General features: G+C 35.9%; 1 protein-coding gene and 1 long non-coding RNA gene across 9 annotated transcripts in view; one reads left to right on the plus strand and one right to left on the minus strand.

Annotated features, from left to right (window-relative positions):
- Positions 1–7,386, plus strand: part of LOC128877632 (uncharacterized) — a 160,755-nt gene extending 153,369 nt beyond the window's left edge. Inside the window, exon 7 of the long non-coding RNA XR_008457274.1 lies at positions 7,126–7,386. This is a non-coding gene — a long non-coding RNA (uncharacterized LOC128877632). The remainder of the gene's footprint in view (positions 1–7,125) is intronic.
- LOC128877621 (kinesin-like protein KIF13B) overlaps positions 1–16,395 on the minus strand; it is a 134,444-nt gene that overhangs the window by 70,378 nt on the left and 47,671 nt on the right. The gene's annotated exons all lie outside the window — the stretch shown is intronic.

Below are 16,395 nucleotides of genomic sequence, written 5' to 3' on the forward strand. Positions count from 1 at the left end.
CAGATCCTGAAAATATTAATTTAGAACGCACGAATTCTGTTTGCCGGCGTTTGAAGGCTTCGCTCGCTTTATATCGGTGAATCAGAGCCGTCATCATACGTTCTGCACAATCATTGCCACGCGCTTGAATAATAACCATCAAATTCTCGTAACTTCGTTAAAATTCGACCCACATTGACGAACAGAACACCACTTTAAAGCTTAATGTTTCTACTTTTCGATACTTTAATCATTTTTTTTTATTTAAGTTAGTGTTTAGGGGTAAACTCTGCTCTAAAGAGAAATTTGTTAGGTAGCAGTTTTCATTAAAAATTAACAACAAAATATACAATTATAGATTGAATTAATTGTTAAATAATTCAATTTAGATTTAAATAAAGTTTGCTCAATACCAAATTAACAAAAGTCGACTAATTGATGATACAATTAATTTAAAAATTAATTATTAAAATTTTATAATTGTATAGAACGAGATATTTAAAACGACTAAGATCAAAGATGGCTACTTATCGTCAACAAACGTGTTGTGAAAAGCACGTAACGATAAATTATTTTATAACAAATTGTCCGTTTATTGAACCATTACTCTTACAATTGTTTGTTTCTTTAAAAAAAAAATGCGTTACGGTACATAACGTAAAAAAAAAATGATTTAATAATGGATATAAGTACTTACCATACATGAGGATATATAAAATTTCGTAGTAGCGACAAAAACCGATAGCGCGTGGCGCCGATTACGCGAATCCCGTAGCGACGGCCCTGACTGACCGAAACATACCAAGCAATGGCTGTGCAGCGGCAAAACACCGTTCATGCGTTCCGAGTTGACGTTTTGTCAAACCCTATGGATTAGAAACCGTTCCAGCATTTGCCGCGGGTGGTTTTTCTCTTCAGAAATGTTTGCCGAATCCGATAACGTAGTGTAAATTCGACCTAGGTGAATAACTTTTCATTAAAATACAAAAGTATTTCGTGAAAAATTCATGCATCATCACCTTTTTGAACTTCGGTGTTCATTTACAGGCATTCAAAAGAGCAGATAATTCTAAAGGAATATGTCTTCATATTCAGAAAACACTCCTCTATCTTTTAAGACTAAATAGAACTTTCTAGCGTTCGTAGTTTTCAAGTAGTACTACGTTTTCTCTAAAAATCGACCGTATTTATAAAATCTCGAATTTCTCGAAAACTAAGGGTGATGGAGCAATTTCACTTTTAAATTCGTATTTAGGACGAGGAACCCTATAAGAATCACCTAGTGGATATCGCGGAAAAAAAATCGTGTTGGACAGTGTTATCAGTTAGCCCTCGTATAAAGGCTCGGTCTATATCTTCCAGGATTTCGAACCCTAACCCGTACCGGGTTCCGGTACTTCGTATTATAGAATAACTCATCTAACCAGGTAACACAAGACATCTGTAACCCGAGTAACCCGGTTAACCCGATTGTATGCGCGTTATAATAATACAGTAAAAACCATAGTTATTACCATGTTTCTAAACGGTAATCAATTTTATTTCAGTATTGTCTGTTTTCGACTCTACTGTCCACCCGCGAGAAGAAGGTCATGCAAGTGCTTACATTTACTTGTATTCATTACTCGTTTACTTATGTAGCAGAACGGGAACGTAAACACTTGGTCAGCCCTTTTCTTGCGAACAAATAGTACATGTATTGGCATAAACAATCACTTGAAGGAATCCCTATTTTCACCGGAAATGTTATGAGTTTTGTGGGAACCCCAACACTAGCAACTGTGACAACCGGGCGAATGATAAACATTCGTCACAGTCTTGCCTTAGAACATGCAGTGAACGTGTGTGTCCTACATTCCTTATATACTTGTACATTTTAAACAATCTAGTTTCATTTGATTTGAATATTGCCTGTAAGTTCACATATCTTTGACTTGTCTGGATATCTAGGATGTCTAGGATGTCTTCTTCTACACTCAGCGACAAAACTATAAGACATCATGTGATTTTTGCTAATATTTTATTAATACTAATTTTTTCGTAAAAGTTTACATTACTAATACAAAGAATCAACTAAAGTACATAGATTTCCATAGAGACAATGTTGTTGAATTACATTGAAAAAAATTTTTACAAAATTTCTAATTTTTGATAAAATAAAGTGCGACAAAACTATAAGACATCATATATTTTAGGCAAGAAAAAGTTGTGAGAAGTTAATGAAAAAAATTGTTTCTATTTATTAACATTGTGTTGTGCCACCTTTATTTTTTATGGTTTCAATTAATCGCCGTAGTATCGATTTATATACATTGCATTGTATATATATATACATATATACATTGTTCTTGAATACAAGTTTTCAAATCTTCTCAACTCTTTTCAACTCTTTAGCACGTGCTACGATTCCCCAGATGTTTTCTATTATATTTAAATCTGGAGACCACGCAGGCCATGATAAAATTTGTATATTACGGTCTTCAAAATATTGTTTTACACGTTTCGTTGTATGCACAGCTGCATTATCATGTTGAAAAATATAATTTGCACATAGAATAGAGATGGCATGTCGCGATAATTGTTCATCTATTATTTCTATATATTTAACTGCATTCATGTTAGTATTAATAAATTTTACATCCGTTCTTCCGTGGTACCCTATTGTGGCCCATACCATAATGCCGCCTCCGCCCATTTGCCTTCTTGACAAATGCAATTCTTTCTTCCGCAAATCGTGAAAATAATACGAAAGACTATCCGGTCCGTTTAAATTAAAACGCTTTTCGTCTGAGAAGATAACTTTTCTCCACTTTTTTTTCCATTGGAGATATCTTTCCGCAGAATCTTCCCTGGGTGCTTTGTGTCTATTCGTAAGTGGCGGTTTTTTTCTGCAATTTTCGTCTTTTTAAATGTTTGGCGCGTTTAATTATTCATTGCACATTGCGAATGTTGGTGTTAACGCCAGCTTCAGCTGCAATTTGCCGTGCTGTCAAACTAGAATTTGACGCTACCCTGAGAATGGTTCGTCGTCGTCGCTCGGTAGTCACTTTTGGACGTCCACCAGTATGTTTTTTTCCATAATGCTCCCTACTTTTTAAATAATTGAACACGGCACATCGACTTCGCCCAATTACTCTTGAAATTTCTGAAATAGAAGTATTCTTTTCTTTTAAATTTAAGATCACTCTTATTTCACTGTCTGTCAACTTTTTTCCACGTGGCATTGTAGTTAAGAACAAAGTTACTGTTCAAATATGCAACGACATCTACCAAGGGTTAACAGACCATACTTTAGCACACCGAGAGCGCCTGGTGTGCCACGGAATACGAATATGAGAATTCAATTCTTTTTACGTTTCATCGATCTAAGCGGTTGCACCGTTTCATTATCACAATATTCTATATCATATTTGGCGTATTAAATAAACATTTATTTAAAAGGTCAACAATTACAAATGTTTAATTTTAAGTATACAATTACTTCTAACACTGTGACTGTGATTAGAGCATAAGATCGACCGACGAAAAGCTACTGTCTTATAGTTTTGTCGCGAAGAGAATAGCATGTTTACATATATTCTACAAGTTCTTGGAATTGTAGCCTTCGATGTTTCATAAAACTGTAGAATATACTTTTATATGATGTAAACAATAACATTATGAATGAAGGAAGACAAAACTCAAGACTTATATAGAATTTTCATCGAATTTTGCATATGTCTTATAGTTTGGTCGCGGTCTGTACTAGTAACCCACTCCGAGCAGGTTAACCCGCTCTTCCTACAATTCAAGAACCGTTCCTTCGTGGTTAGTATGGGTTGCAGTAATCTGCCCTTCATTAACCGGATTTGGGTTAGGGTTCAGCAGCGGTTCGAATCCCTGATATCTTCATATGTCTTTCTTTGACACATTCACAGTGTCAAAGTAAGACGAATCTAATCGAAAGCTTTGCAAATCGTCACGGAGAGCCTCTCCCAAATAATTTCCCGCGGAATGTGGAAAATACTGCGGTGCTTCCGGTCGGCGTTTTCGCGATGTTTGTCGCGAAACTTGTCGCCAATTTGCGATAAACGTCCGTGACACAAACTCGGGACGGCCATTGTGTTCGATACAATTTCCTACGGATGCGATAATTCGCTCGCGAATTCTCGGCACAAAGGAACAACGCGATCGATTACAGTCTCGAGGACAACTGCTGGTGATCGTTTGAAATGGAGTGCATGCGTAGTTGGTCCACTTGAAACGGGAATAATAATTGGGGAGTATCTGAAAAACACTGGAGAGAGAGAAAATGGATCCATAAAGGTAATAAAAGCAAAATATTTTTACTATCGTTAATGGAAAGGAAAGAAGGTATTGTTCGGGGTTCTCAGAGCCACAAGGAGTATACAAAACCGTCTAAATGGAAAGATTTTTACTATTTTTTAATCCAAAGGGAAGGAGAGAGAAAAGAGAATAGAGAAAAGAAAGACGAGAAGTAATTATTCAGGTTTCTCAGAGCCTGTTGCTTTCATTCGTTACTGAAAGCGCTCCGCGTGTATGTTTACTTAGGATAATTATTCAGAAGTAATTTAAAAGAGTGCATATGGCGCAGATGGAAAATAAAAATCTCCGAAATGCAACGCGTAAATAATTTTCAGCGAGCTTACTTACTTGGACAACACATGTTGTGTTTTAGCAGTTTTGCATTCGGATATAATCCAAATAATGGGATGGTAAAATTATGAGTCTCTTACCTGCAACAGAAATTAAAAATAAATAATTAATGATATTTAAAGGTAATACATTATAATAGAATGAGTTAAGAAATTGTAAGGAAAATATCCAAGTTGAATAATTAAGGAAATCGTGGATAAACTAGTTCGATAGGTGTGTGAAAGATTGAAATTTAAAAATTCTAACAAGCTTATAATTTATTTATTTCTATTATATACAACCCCGTTCAGAAGTATGTGGACACTTGCTTAACAGAAATAAATATCTAATACAAGTTGGGAATCTATTAATATGAATTATATCATTTATCTTTCGATATGTTTATGTTGTATTAGCGAATATATTTTATTAATAGATTTTTCTAATATCACATTAGTAGACTGCGGATCTTTATGCATTCATAGGAAATTTGAATGTGCAAGAAAGCTTGAAAGTAATGTTCGTGTTATAATATTTGAAAATAAAATAAATTCTTATTTAGGTTCAATTTTTGTAGGCACGTTTGCGAAGATTTTATTTTGCATAAAGATCCGCAGTCTACACATTAGTAATGATCAAAACTATAGAGATAACTAGATAATGTTAAAATTTCTTTTACCAAACTTGGATACTATTAATTTCTTCATTGGATCTGAAGTAATATTATCTCATTTATTTTGTAATATTTCCCCATAAATGTTTTTGATATATTCAAGATTCTTTTGAAACTTTTCTATCTAAACGAACCCATAGTTCTACTATAAAATTAAATATGGCAGTCAAAACATATAATATTATTAAATGTTGTTAAATACATATCCAATATAGAATTTAGCAACAAAAGTTGTATAGTAATAATTTACGATGTATATCAATTATTCAAAACGAAAGTGGTACCTGTTCACATATTTATGAGCGAGAGTGTACCTATAAAACATTGAAAACACTAAACAACAATTGTATCCTCTGGCTTCTCCGTATCCTTCCGTATAATTAGGAGTAAAGGAGAGGTAGAAAACGGTTAGAGAAAGGAATACAAAAGAATTACGTCGATCAACAGTCTGTGTCTATAAAACGTACTTTAGAATTAAATTACAAACGACGAGCTCGTCTGGAAAACAACGAACGTAAAAGAGAAATAAGAAAACTACCGAAGATCTCCAGATGGGATCTCTAAATCCAGTTTAAGCATTGTTAAGCTTAGTTTATTATTTAAGAAAACAACTGAACGAAGCAGTTCCATTACTCTTATAATTAGATTGCAAATTTTATTCATTTTCGATACAAGTTAATATACGTGCTGAACGTAACCAAAAGATACACGTACTTGTGCAAAACAAAATAATAATATTATTATGTTGGTTGTAGAATATATTCGATATATATTGCGTATTTTTTTTTTGTTGAGTATTTTCAAATTATTGTACGGCATAAGTAACAGATGTTGAATATATTCTACAATTAATATAACAATATTACTATTTTGTTTTACGTAAGTGTAAATACTTTTTGGTCACATTTAACACGTATTTATTATATTAATTCATATTATCCTCGTATTTCCTATTATACTTGTTATTTTATGATGAAAATTAGCAGAAGTATTAACCGAAGTATCTACCTTTAACAAACATATATAAGACATTTATATTAAAGATTCCATGAAGTCAGAAAAAAATTAGATATCGAAATTTCTGTCCTACAAAAACGTGTTTCCCTTCAATGAAGATTCCGACGAGAATTTTCGCTGCTTGCGTGCATTTTCCACTCGTAATCAAAAGAAAACTCGGCGTCACGAAACCCTTTTTATACAAGCTGCTCTTTGCAACTTGGATGCGTCGATCCACTGGCGAGGTCTCGAGCCTACCGCGGCCTCGATCCCTTATTTTTCGATGTGGAAGAGATGCGATGCAAAATCCACGAGGAATAGTTCTCCATCTTGATCCATCGCCCTCCCGACGCGTATTCTGGATTTACCGAAAGAATGAGCACCCGCTGAACCGAAACGCCACCGTTCCTGTTTCAACGACGCTCCAGGAATTCTCTCCGACCTATCCAGCCGCTCCGAATTACTTTATCATGAATATTAAATAGGGTTGATGATATTGAATCAAGGAGAAGAATTGAATTATATTCAAAAGGGAAGTTATATATTTTTTAAGTAATTTTACGTTTAATTTGCATTCCATTTCTGTTTCTACATCTCTGTATTTTATTTCGTCGCTATACCAGGGTAAAAGCAGAGAAACTAAATTATATTAATAAGAGATGTTATTTAATTTTCAAGTAATTGCACCTGTAATTTTAATTCTATTTCTATTATATTTTATTTCATCGCTGTACTAGGGTAAAGAAAAAAATTATATTGCATTATATAAGAATGTCATTTATTCTCCAAGTAATTTACATGTAATTTCCTTTTGTTCCTAACGAAGTGTTTAACCTTTTCAGCGATGGCGACCTTACGGCTCGGCTGGCTCTCATCGACTTTTCTACTGTTTCTATATCGAGTAGCATCGATTAAAGAAAAAATATCCATATCCATGCAGGGCGGAATTTTCTAGTTTCTTCTAAGGGTCGAAGCAAAGTGTTTCTGTTTGGAAATTGCCAGTTATGAGTCCAATTGAATCAACAGCCTGCAGTCCATTACACAGAGAAGTTTAATTTATCCAAGTGATTCGACCTGCATTTTACTGGTCCCTTCTGGTACGTTCCACTACACATATGACATAAAAAAAAATATATATATATTTATTATTATATTATTTATATATATATTATTATATATTATATATTATATTATTTATTATTTATTATTTATATATATATAAATTTCTTTATAATTTGCCCCTTCAAAAAGAAACCGTTGCAAAAATCTCGGTAAGTGCAACCAGTATAAAGTTATAAGCTGACAAAGTTGAAATCATGCAAATGTATTTGTATCTCTGAATTTTCAATGTATCTTTTAACCCTTTGCACTCGAGAGGTGACTCTCACAATCAGTTACCACTAGGTTTTCTTTAGGTTTAATTTCTTTGGAACTCGAAGTGCCAATAAAATGATTGTCGTTGAGGCAAAGGTGACCTGATTCTCAAATCTCAAATTAGAGATCTCATTCGAGAAGTCAATATAAATGCATTCTATTGCCACGAATGCTAAAAAAGCATCTAGAGTTGCTGGTAGATCCCAGAAAAAAAGGCCTCGAGTGCAAAGGGTTAAATCTATATAATTGCAACTTTACCAGCTTATAACTGTATACATGTTACACTTACTGAGAATAGAAATAGGTAGCTGACATATTTTGAGAATATATTTTTAGTTACTTCGAATCATTCGAGGCCCTGAAAGCATTACGATACTAAAGACACCTTAATGTCCCCCCTGATTAAACTACGTAAATCGCTCGTCGCTGACTGAATCGAAAACAAGACGTGGGCGTTCGCGTGGGAGTCCTCGCGTACCGCGAGGAAACCTTCGCAGCAAAATGGCAGAGGATTACCGTCGAATTTCGCGATTAATAAGACGCGATAAGGGGTAATTAGGCGGCCCGACGGCAACCGATTGATCGAAGCGAGCAACGAAAAAGAAAATTGAACTTCTAATGCAGGCATAATGAGGCGGTCGACGAACGCCACGCGCGATAGCGGCTCGATAACGAATGGCTCGCGGCCAGGGAATGCAAAACAGCTGTTTCGCGTACGGTCGAACTTAATTAACCGTCGGCGTTAATTCGTTGAAACTGCGACAGCGGTTATCGAACGGGGGATTAATAGCGCCGCCAATTATCATTCTCGAGAACGTTTTCCAATTGCGTTAGAACGTCTCTGAATTGGCAATTAAGCGGTCAGAGAGGCTCCGACGTTGTTTCCAAACTGAAACTTCGACGATCCACAGTCATTGGCGGGAGCGAACGACCAGCACGTATTACACAGGGCGTTGAAAAAGAAAGGGTCCCATTGTCTCTTTATTAATAACTTCTACTGTACTCTAAAGAAAGTATTTATTTTCGAAAGATTCTTTCATTAATTTTGAACTTTCAAAGAAAAATCAGGCTATATTTAAGCCGTTTATTGCACGAATCGATTAACTCCGTAAAAGAAAAAGTTGAGAAATGCGATGTAATAATGTTTGTCGTTTAATGGTGTTAATCTTTATTATTCAGAAAAATTATGACTATACCAAGTGCTTTGACACTTGACAAAATTTTAAAAAAAAGTAGAGTTAATCGATTCGTGCAGTCCACGGCTCATTTGCAATCATCGTTTATAATCGTTATGTTTGTATACTTTGTAAATAGGTGCAAATATTAAGTGGACATTAAAAGAAAAAGAATACAAAATCATCGATGAAGAAAACGGCATTCCTCCACCTTATTCCTTCGGAATCAGAATTTTGTCCCACCCATCGGCACCCAGGGGAAGCAAAATTCCTCGTGTAATCGCAACGAACGGTTCGTTTCGCCGATTGCAGAAATTCGCTGGTAACAATAGCGTTGAATTCGTCTGGTGACCACTCCAGAAACCCATTACCCTTCCAGAAACGAAAACGAGAAGGTATCCGGGAAAAGCTATTACGCGGACGGTTTCACTGGGACCCAGGTATCGGTCACGGATGATCCCCGTTTGCCCGATCGGAATGGACCAGGGAAGATTGATAACGTACAAGCATCGCGCGGAAGACACAGACACAGGATTCGAAGTGGGATCGTCGTTGGCCTAAATAGCAGCGAGGCTTGACGTTAATTTAACGGCACCCGGGTGAGCAGGTGGATGTTTCAATATGTTGAACGGGGATAGGATCTCTATACCTTCAGGCGCGGAACAAAACCGTGGCCGTACTCTTGTGCCAAAGTCCCCGGTATCGTGATTAAACCAGCGCGAAACCCTCGGGGAAACGTTGGATCTACGTCTACAAAATGACATAGAAAATGGTCCGTAAATGTGGATCCGTGGATAATGGACCGCATGAATGCGCCCGCTGTTCGATCCCAATTCCGCATCGGGAACCTATCGAGGTGGATTTCGAGATGCTTTCAAAAGTTATTCGGTAGGTAGATTGGGAATGGACGAAATCTGAATGAAAAATTTCGCGTGGGCTGTGAATTGACTCGGCGATAAGAAAAATCGATTCAATTGAATTTCACACGTTCATCGTCACGTCACCCACATACACTCATCCATAAAAGCATTCAAACACTTATATTAATAATTTATAAGTTTAAGCATAGTTCATTGTAATATTGTTTATAATAAAAAATACATGTAAGTAGAGTTTGTTAATAATTAGAATAAGAATTAAGACGTAAGCAAAATATTATGAGTAGTATATATTTCGTACTTAAGCACGTATATGTTTAGTAGTAAGCCAAAAGAATGTTTGTGATAGTGTAAGAATGGAACGATGCCTGAAAAAGAATAAGACTGCATAGATACCCAAAAATTACAGAATGCATATACTGCGATGTGATTTAGAAATAAGCAACCGTGTAATAACATTATAATTGTAAAAAGATACTCTCTTTAATAAAGAACTGAACTGAACTGAATGTAGCAAATTTCTTTCGTGCCACCTTTTACCATGTAATATTCTCCTAATACCAAAACGTAAAATCCGTCAAAATTAAATCCTTACCAAAGATTCCTCATGCCACCTCCTCGCATATCATGTGCTCCTGATACCAGAATTAAAAATCGGCCAGAATTCCAATATCTACCGAAAATATGGCCCCTTGAATTAGGCAACCCATATTTACAGAGCTGTCGGACCGATTGCCTGCTTGTAGGCGCAAACGTGTCACCTCTTCGCACATCTTGTACTCCTGATACCAAAATGTAAAATCGGCCAGAATCTCGATATCTACCGAAAGTATGGCCCCTTGAATTAGGCAACCAATATTTACAGAGCTGTCGGACCGATTGCCTGCTTGTAGGCGCAAACGTGCCACCTCCTCGCATACCATGTGCTCCTGATACCAAAATGTAAAATTTCCTTAGAATTTCGATACGTACCTGATATCTCTCGTGCCAGTTCCTCGCATATCATGTACTCCTGATACCAAAATGTAAAATTTCCTTAGAACTTCGATATGTACCTGGTATTTCTCGTGCCAGTTCCTCGCATATCATGTACTCCTGATACTAAAATGTAAAATTTCCTCTGAATTTCGATACGTACCATATATTCCTCGTGCCACCTCCTCGCATATCATGTACTCATGATACCAAAATGTAAAATTTCCTCAGAATTTTGATACGTACCTGGTATTTCTCGTGCCAGTTCCTCGCATATCATGTACTCCTGATACCAAAATGTAAAATTTTCTTAGAACTTCGATACGTACCTGGTATTTCTCGTGCCAGTTCCTCGCATATCATGTACTCCTGATACCAAAATGTAAAATTTCCTCTGAATTTCGATACGTACCTGGTATTTATCGTGCCACCTCTTCGGATATCATGTTTTCCTGATACCAGGAGTAAAATTTGCCCAGAATTTCGATACGTACCATATATTGGCGGATGGCGGACGGTCGTTGCGTGGTGTGGACGTGCCTCGCACCGAGGAGAGTTTTTGTGCAAGTTAAAGGGGATTTTGTGCGCTAAGATCGGTGATAGGTGGTGAAGAGTTATATCTAGAAGTGGGTTTTGTGATTATAAATTAAATCAGCGTTGGAATACCGGTGGAAAGCCTGGAAAGATTGGAAAAATACTTCCTGGAGGGAAGCTAGGCTTCCACCAGGGAGCGAGTGAAGCGAGGAATAGGGGAAACATGGAGGATGATAAGAGGCCGGATGTGGAGACCATGAAATTGCTGAATGTACGAGCGGAAGATCAAGTGAGAAAAGGGGAAGAAAGAAAACTTGGAAACGGATTGGCCGAAAGTCAAATTTCACTAGGCAGGGGTCCAATAAGAGGAATGAATATGGTAGGTAAACACGATTACCCAAGGTATGGTAAAAAGCGACCCCTGTCGACTCGAAGAGATAACAGAAACATAGAAGGAGAAGATTTAGAAATCAGAAAGGAGAAGCAGTGTAAAGCAAACAAAGAACAGAGGACAGAATTTTATACAGGTAGTGGAAAAGTTGAGAGTACAGAAAATAAGATAGAAGGAAATGAAAAGGAAAAACAAATCTTTAATGGAAATGAGAATGATAAGGTAAAGATCATAAGCAACACTCTGGTTAAGACCACAGTGAAAAGTAAAAACTGGAAATACGATGACAATACCGAACAAGTGAAAGAAGTGAACAAATTCTCGTGTGATGAAAACAATGACAAAAATCCAAAAGATATTAGTATCATTGAAATCCAAATTAATAACCCGGACCGCTTAAATAAGAAAAGATGTAACTACATCAAAATTTTCAAATTTTTAAGAGATGACATTGATCTAATAGAATCCATCAGAATGTTAAACGGGAGAACCGCAGAAATTCGCCCAAAGGATAAGTCAAGAGGAGGAGAAATTTTCAGTAAAATAGAAGATAAAGATAAGGAAAACTTTACTGTAAGAATTCCCAAAAGGATTGAAATAATTTCCTTTTTTATTTTCATCTCTATCAAACCAAAATCACGGTCATTCGGTAGAAAGGAATGACCCGATACCAAAAATTTATGGTCTATCGTTTCAATATTATTATTCGATGACTGGCCAATTTTCAGCCATGTCAATGCTACTTTAATGTTGCGATTTTGGCCTGAATAAGCATCACTATAGGCTATTACGTGTTTTTGGGAAGCTAAAATATCCTCCATATGCGCTCAAATGCACGATGCTACTTCCTGTGCACCTCTTGAAGCTGTTGTTTCATCCCATACATACATTTTGACATTGTGATCATGGAAATTATGAAAACCCAAGTTGTATACGTACATGTTTCGCTTATAATAGGCTAAGGAAACAGACAGTTTAGGATACGGAAGTGCTTTTTGCAAATCAAATGAGAATCCATGATATTCCCTGGAATTTTCTTTTGCTCTCTTTTGGTCCTCTGCAAGACAGTTCCTAGCTCGTTCGGCATTTTGTAAATGTACATCATGGCTTTCTCTAAGATGTAATTTCTCTTCCTCATTATTGCAAGGTTCGATTTTTCCTTTGAGTAAATCACATTTTTGGCATGTGTCTTTTCGAGGAGCATGGAAATTTAAGTTAAATTCAGTGCGAAATGTTTTCCTGTAAATCGATTCCTTAACAAAGGATTGTGCGTTATTTTCTTCACATTTCTCTACATACAGGCTATACATTTTTCGAATATCTAATTCAGGACTCAAATATTTTCGACCAGGAGTGCGACGAGCTCGGGTATAGTGACTCTCGTATGCTGGGAAACTTAAAATATGCTCTCGTACAGCTTTTATCTTAATTTCGTCTGTTTTTCGCGAAGATCCAGGCATCTTACCACGACGATCAGTTCCAGGAGTTTCAGCATTCAGAGCACGAGTTAACCGCCCTACAGAAATTTTATAGGTGTCTAAAAAAAACTTTCTGCAAACCGACACTACTTCTGACACTATTGCTTCTTGACAGAAAATACTTGTAGCTGCATTTTCTCATGGGTCTTTCAAAAGTTCTGGGCCGCCTTTGTTTTATTAATTGTTGATGAACTGTAGTACACAGGTATAGATTCTGGGTTTCAAAATCTTTTAGTTTCCAGAAATTATCAAAATTAGATTTTCTTTCATTATATTCTACGCGACCTAAACATTTTTTTTAAGCAAAAGCAATCCTTATTTTCAACTATTTTGGCACTCACAAGTCTTGATTTTCTCGTCGTGTATTCTTCGCCACTATTTCTCTTAATTTTTCTAATATTTTGTGCGTAACTATCTTCATTTCTTGCCCGTTTTCTTTTTTTATCTTTTTCTATCTGCACCATTTCTATTGTTTCACCTTACACCATTTCTGGGGTTTCTAAATTTACAGTGATGTCTTGGTATGATTCTTTTCCATTTCTTGGAAGTATTACGTGGTCGTATAATATCTGCAGATCATCATATTATCACATCACATCATATTATCCGAATATTCACATAATAAGTACGTTGTCGTTAACTTACCTGAACCGCTATCTGTTGACATAGTGGCAAAATATATAAACTATTTGCCGCCAATAATATAAGTTCCGAAGAGCCCAACAACTGAATTATATTGTTAGATAAACCGGAATGAATTGGCATTTCTGTTATTCGATTGTCATTTATTTTATCGATTTATCATGTAGTTCAGAAACGGGACAAAGAGGGCCACGCGGTATTTTCAAGTTATGTTTATATAATTTCTTTAAATTGTTGACTTAGACCACTTTCATAATTAACACTAAATGAATTCCGTATAACGTTGTAATTACAACTACTATCTAAAGATTCATTTTTGACGATATCGTAAAAATTACATTGAATAAATTTAGTTTAAAATCATGTCGTGTGAAATAAGTGATAAATTCATTTTTTTTTTTTTTTAAATTTTGACTTAGACCACTTTCATAATTATGGGCACATATATACTTGTATAATTATACGTTCAAGTTAATATCCATTAATTTGATATATTCACACACTAACTTTAGACAAGAAAAAGAATATAATAATTTCACACAAGAAAGGAGAAAATGTATTGTAGCTTAAAAGTAGGTATCTGGAATGCACACAGCTTAACAAACAAAATACTAGAATTCGAAAAGATAGTTTACGATTATAACGTTATCTGCGTTAACGAAACCTGGTTAAAAAATTACAATGGAAAAAGTCTGAAAGGCTACGCAGTTTATCACAACAATGTAAGTAGTTACAACTCTAAAATTGATAGTTCATTCTCTGGCTCTGGCAGAGGAATGTTGATAGTCTATAAAGACATATTAAAAGTTCAAATTGAAAAGGAAAAGTATGTCAATACAAATTTCGAATATATTAGTTTTAAAATTTGTAGTGGAGAGGACATAGAGATTTGTAGCATCAGATATATTTATCGCTCTCCTAGTAAACATTATAATCTAAAGAATTGGCGAGATTTTTTCGACGAACTCAAATTAAACGACAATACCATTATCATAGGAGATTTCAACGCAAAAAGCCGTACCTGGAACTGCGTATCAGAGGACCCATCGGGGAGCAGCCTCGAAAATATTCTGGATGAAAAAGATCTGATAGTAGTTAATCATGACACAATATCCAGAAATAGCCATTGGGAGACTGCCACCAACATAGACTTAGTCATAACAAGCACAGTAATGTGCAGGAATATTTCATGTAGGGAATCTGGGATTAATCTGGGTTCCGATCATCAAATTATTAATTTCACAATAAAAACAAATCACAGCATAGGTAATAGGAATATCTCGATACAAAAAAAGAAAAAAAGTAGGCTTTACAATAAAAACAGAGTAGACTGGATTAGAATTAGGCAACAATTAGAAAAAAAAAATAAAGAGGTATTAATCAATAAAATTAATAATCTTGACAGATTAAAAGATAGATACTCTGAATGGAGCAGACATATATAGTTGAATCGTTAATTTCACTTAAGTGTCCAAACGAACCCCACGGGGAAGGATATGATGGAGTAGGAGCTGGCTTCCTTGATTCAGGTTCGGGGACCCGGGGAGATGGTCTCAGAAATGAAAGATACAAAAAGAACTTTAAACAACCCAATAGACATTGGTGGGACGAGGACTGCGAGATTAGTTGGAGAAAGTGGAGAAACGATATGAGAAAATGGTGGATCTCGGGAAGGGTGCACACTGGGCCATCGCGGAAGACTCTAAAATCAAATGGAAAAGACTGATTAGAGAAAAAAGAGAATCGTCGTGGAAAAAGTTAACGGATGAGCTGTCTCAGGAAAGAGACTTGGGTAAAATCTGGAGGAAAATCAAGGGGGTTAATAATTACTTTACAGTAGACAAACCATTAATTAATCAAGCGCTTAGAACAGAATTAGAAATAAAAGAAATTCAAGAAATCGAGAATAAGAATAACAGTCAGAATAGTCACGAGGTTTTCGAACACATCGGGCACTACAGGTTTCAGGATCAAATCGATAATTTATGGGACGGGGATATAACCAATCAGGAAATTCTCATTACGATCGCGAGTCTAAAAAACAGAAAATCCGCTCCGGGGCATGATATGATAGATTACAGGACAATTGCGGAGTTACCACCTTTTCTCAAAGCAATCCTTTGCGACATAATTAGGGAGAGCTGGGTTAATCACGTCGTGCCAGCCGAGTGGAAAGTAGGAGAAATAATTTTTTTAGAAAAGCAAGCAAACAATCACTAAGAACTATAACATTAACTTCATGTCTGGGGAAAATAATGGAGAAAATCCTGAACAACAGGCTTCAATTATGGTTAGAAAATAACAATCTAATAGAGCATACCCAGTCAGGGTTTAGAAAGAAAAAATCCACATTGGATAATTTGAATAGACTCATTGCAGAAATGAAATATGGGAACAGGGAAAGGGAGACTACTGTTTTGGCCTTTATTGACATCAGAGGGGCCTACGACAACGTCAACTTTTTTACGTTATTGAGATTATTGGAAGAAAATAACTGCCCCAGAAGACTACTGCTGTGGCTTAAGGACTGGCTCTCGAATAGAAGTGTAATAGTCAACTTGAATAACGGGGAAACAAAGAAGGTAAATTGGGGAGTAGGAGTCCCTCAAGGGTCCATCCTGAGCCCGATGTTGTTTAACATTTATATCTCAGGAATAAATCAAAA

Source organism: Hylaeus volcanicus, chromosome 5 (assembly GCF_026283585.1).
Source record: "Hylaeus volcanicus isolate JK05 chromosome 5, UHH_iyHylVolc1.0_haploid, whole genome shotgun sequence".
Taxonomy (NCBI): Eukaryota; Metazoa; Arthropoda; class Insecta; order Hymenoptera; family Colletidae; genus Hylaeus; species Hylaeus volcanicus.